This window comes from Onychomys torridus, chromosome 14 (assembly GCF_903995425.1).
Source record: "Onychomys torridus chromosome 14, mOncTor1.1, whole genome shotgun sequence".
NCBI lineage: Eukaryota > Metazoa > Chordata > Mammalia > Rodentia > Cricetidae > Onychomys > Onychomys torridus.
In genome coordinates this window covers 72,638,342-72,643,436 of record NC_050456.1, presented here as the reverse complement: position 1 = coordinate 72,643,436, position 5,095 = coordinate 72,638,342, and positions in this window count along the sequence as shown.

Below are 5,095 nucleotides of genomic sequence, written 5' to 3'. Positions count from 1 at the left end.
AGCCAAGAGTCAATCAGCGCACTTCTCCACAGCTCTCATGGCGACCACTTGTTTCTCATCCCACACTGAGTGTTTGCAGCTGGGCTTGTGGCCCAGAGAAACCCCCGTTGGTGTCGTTCCAGCCAGAAGCCACCTAGATTGGTACAGAAATAGGGATCACACTAGTTTGACACTTACTTATCCACAAGCTGGAAAGAGACTCACAGCACGTAGGAGATGGGAATACCCCAAGCCCCGACCTTTCTGATGGGAAGTCATTTTCCCGTCGTGTTCTTGAATTAATAATGGCAGTGGCTCCCAAGGGAAGTAGTTGCTTTGAGTAAAGCTTCACCTGCTTTCTGATCACACACTCAAGGAGCTGATGACCATAGCATGCAGGCTGTACCTGCAGATTCTCGGTGCTGTGGTCTTGCTCCATTGAAAATGAAGAATGGAAAGGAAGGTATGGGCATTAAGTTGATTCTCTGCTTAGCACATAGTAGACACTCAAGATGATTTTGTTGATTGGATGGGTGCATTGGATCTCAGGGATCATAAGCATAGTCTGAGGCTCAATCAGCAGATCTACTTCCCTCCTACATTTCTCTCTCTCTCTCTCTCTCTCTCTCTCTCTCTCTCTCTCTTTCTCTCTCTCTCTCTCTTCCCTCCCTCCCTTTCTTTTTCTTTTGTTTTTTTTCAAGACAGGGTTTCTCTATGTAGCTCTGGCTGTCCTGGAACTTGCTCTGTAGACCAGGGTGGCCTTGAACTCAGAGATCTGCCTGCCTCTGCCTCCCAGATGCTGGGATTAAAGGAGTGTGCCACCACCACCCAGCTTTCTCCTACATGTCTTGAGGCGTCTCTGTGGTGGTTGCAGTTGTAAGCTTTGCTGCTTTACAAATATCATTGACAGGTAGGAAATGAACCACTTTCCCAAAACCTCATATGCTGGTTCAGCCAAAGGAAGAAAGATAGCATTTACCCTGGACTCCACCCATGTGTCATCCAAGACCAGGCAGGTTGCATGTGCCAGTCAGTATACACAATCCATTCTACAGCTGAGAAAAGAGGCTCAGGCTCAGAAAGGCGCAGTGGCTCTCCTTAATGACTGGTAGTGTGACCTGAAGTCAAGCCTCCTGGAGGAAAGATGAGCTGAGGGTCCCAGAGAAATGGGGGGTAAGGAGGGAGGCGCGGATGCTGAGCTGAAGGGTAGCGTGTGGATGGTGACCATCCGTGTGCCTCTGTGATGTAGGGTTTATCCTGGTTTGTGGGCTGCTGACAGGCTGTCTGAGATTAACCTCTGCTTTCACCAGCTTCTGCCCTGGAGACTAGGGCTGGGAGCCAGAGTTGGAGTTAATGTATTCACTGCCCCACTGGCTCCTCCAAGGTGGGGCAAGCCCGGAAAGGGGCCAGGATGCAATTACTCTGATCTATACCACATGGCTTCCTTCCCCTGGCTGCTGTCCCTTCCGAACAGTCATAGGTCACCCTTACTCTTCTTGAAGCAGTCTTCCTGGGGCCAGAGGGAGAGGCAGGGAGGCAGAGGAGGGAGAATCCTCCTTAGGGACTTTGTGGGAGAGTGACTGAGCTCTGCCTGGCATTTGCAAAGAAGCAGCCTGTGACCCCTCACAGCCAGTGTGGGCCCACGCTGATGCTGTGACCCATCAGCCCCAGCTGAACATCTTAGATCAACATCTATTATCTTGCAGTTCTGGAAGCAGGAGCCTAAAGTCAATGTCCCAGGCTCCAGGCAAGGCCAATCTGGGCTCTCTTGCAGCTCTGGGGGAGACTCCTGGCCTTCTATAGCCCCTAATAACCCCCGACTCCTTACAGCCTCTATCCTCTGCTTTGGATCATATCTTTTATTATTCATTGGACCTCATGAGGTCACTGGCCACCTGGAGAGTCCAGGGTCACCTCTCATCCCTAGGTTCTTACTGAATCAACCTGTACACCCCTTTGAGTAGATGGTGACGTATTTCCAGGTCCAAAGGATTAGGATCTGGGCCTTTTGGAGAGTCTTCCACATTCTGTCAGGCCTCCATTCCTGTCTTCATGTTGTAGATTAAGACCAAGGCTGGGAGACAGCATATATCTGCAGGCCAAGGTCAGGGCTAGGATAGGAAGCAAAGCCCAGGTGCTGGAGAACAAGAGAAGGATGCTGCCCCTGACTGTGGACAGAAGCAGCCTGTGGCAGGCATGTGGTTGGAGATGGGCACAGCTGGACACCAGCCCTGGCTGACCTGGGCTGGATGTGTGAACCCTGTACAACCTAAGTGGCCACAGAGGCCTCTTATACTGTGGTCCTCCTAACTAGGTCAGTCAGTGGGCTGTTTGGAGGAAAGGGTGGGATGATAGGCAGACGAATGTGGGGCTGCCTCCCCATGCCTCCTCCTAAGGTCCCTAGAGGGATGCTAAGATGGATCATCTTTGGGGTAAGAGAGTCAATACTAACATGGAGACACCAGTATGACAGGAACTCTGAGGAGGATTCATACCCACATGGCAGAGTTGGGGGGAGTTACCTTCTTTTTCAGAGGAAAGGGGGGATTTCATCCCATGTAATGGAGGAGCTGTTCACAGCACAGCTCTGTAGACATGTTGTCCCTGATTCCCGGGGGTCAGGGGGAAAAGAGGCCATCTTACATTGGGGTGGGGGGTGGGTTAGGTGGGAGTGAGATTTGGGGAGAATGTATGATCCTGAAAATGTCAGGGAGGAGGGCACTTTTTAGTTAAGGTATACCATTATACAGGTGGGAAATACATTGCCATAGCAGCTTGTTGATGTCTGTGTGTCTGTAGCCTGGGCCTGTAGACTTTCCTGGAGGCATGAGAACAAAGCCTCTAATCCCAGCATCTGGAGAGTCTGTTAGGGATCTGTAGATGTACAAAGAGGCTCCTGGGAGCTGCCATTTGATCTGCAGCAGCTGAGAGAAAGAGGCTGCTGCAGGTGGACATGGATGGATTAGTCCCTCCCTCTAAACCTAAAATGTGGCTGGACATATTGTCTTGGTCTTCTGAGGCCCTGACTTTATGGGAGAGGATCACACGAGGTAGTCAGAGGACAGGGAAGGGGTCCCAGCAGAGCCCTTTGACTGGGCCAGGGGGTCTGGTGTGATCTGCTGAGCACGGGCACCCTCCACAGCAGACAAATAGCTATGCCTGGCCCAGAGCCCCTCCCTTCCCCACTTCCATGGCCAGCAGCCACTGAGAAGATCTTTCCATTTGGTCAAGCCAAACCAGAAACCAAAATTCCCTGTCAATGTCCTTGTGGGCAGCTGGTTCAAACGAATTTCATGACAATGTAGGCTTAAGGGGTTTGGAGCATCCTGAGAGGAAGAGGCTTGGGTTGTTGTTGTGATTCCTGGTCTATGGGTATAACAGCTTTGAGGGATCACACAACAGCATACTGGGACTTGGCCACTTATTCTGTCCCTGTGTCCTGATCTGAAAAGGCCCAGGGACTGGGTTGGGCCTGTGATCTCCAGTTCCAACTCCAGCTCTGTTGGTCTGCTTAGCTCCTATCTTGATGGGCTGGAGGGTGCTCATGGGACACCAGTTAGGTTGATATGTGGGGACCCTTTGGTTCGGCAACTTCTCCTCGTGAGGCCATGCAGACTACAGCAAAGTATAAAGGCCGCTCCATGTTTTCTGCTGTCCGTGTTGGAACAGGCTGGCTGAGGGTCCTGGTCTCACAAAGTCCCTATGGTGGGAGGGCGGGGTGAGGTTTCTGGGGGCTCTCTCCACTGTTTCTGGTGCCGCACTGCCCCCTGCTGGGATGACTCACACTCTGTCCTTTCTGGGTGTGTTCTCTCACCTCATAACTCTTTGGGGGTGCTCTCCTTAACCTTGTGTTCTGGGGGGACACTTAGGGGAATGAACTAGCTTTCTGGATTTTCCTGCCTAATGCAGGTCTCTTATGGACTCCCTAAGAGGAGAAGATGGAACACGAACACAGATCTAACAAACACATTCCTTCTAGTAGAAGGGAACGAGGGATGGAGGCAGTGAGGTGTCACAGCTCCACATGAGGTTTGGCTCCTCTAGACATGGGCACAGGGGTGAGGGTGGGGGTGGAGGTTCACGGCTCCAGGAAGCCCCTCCCAGTTCCCTTCACCAACCTGGCTCCCAGAAGCACCTGACACCACCACTGGAATGGAAGGTGACAGATCTGCAGTCAGTCACCTGGCAATGTGCTGGCCTGCCCTCTCAAAATGAAGCTCACTCTGAGCACATGGGAAGCCGGGAGGGACCTGAGCTGATGTGGGGGGGAGCTTTGTAGAAGAGCAGCTTTGCCTGGAAGCAGTGACCACTGTCAGAGCCTGAGTGCCTGGGGCTGGCAGGGACTGGTTCATCTTCTTTCTGCTTTTTGGATGCAGAGCGAACCACCTCCATTTTAAATTCCTATAGTCGGTTTGTAAAGCAAGAAGCAGGACCAACAAGACCACTGGGAAGCAGGGATGAGCTGCAGGATGTGACCGCTGTTGGATGTTTTCTGTGATGACTTTAGGTCACCGTGACAGCTAATCTTGGTTGTCAACTTTCCTGCACGTGAGTGAACTAAAGCCCAAGCTGCTAGGCACTCCTGTGAGGGATTTGCTTGCTCAGAGTATCTGAAGCGGGAAGACTCACCCTGAATCTATGTGGCGGCCCAGATGAAAGGATACGGAAGAAGAGAATTGCCTTTTGCCCGCCTGACCCACTCTCCCTGGCAAATCCACCTGTCCCGAAGCAGTGGCAGTCATCCACCCACATCAGAACAAGCTTTTTCAGGATTCCAGCTTACACTGCAGACCAGTAGCTCTCTAGGAATCTTCTAAGCCAGGGGTTTTCAACCTTCCCGATGCTGAGACCCTTTAATACAGTTCCTCATGTTGTGGTGACCCCCTCAACCTTAAAACAACTTCTGTTGCCACTTTATAACTGTAACTTTGCTACTGTTAGGAGTTGTAATGTAAATACCTAGGTTTTCTAATGGTCCGCATGGTCTCAAGGCCCTCAGCACTGGATCGGGACTGCTGAGACACCCAGCCTCATAGACTGAATTACTGGATTCTCTGTCTCTCCAGTATGAGGCAGCTGCTGTTGGACAGCACGGGCCACAGCCTGTCATCTCTAA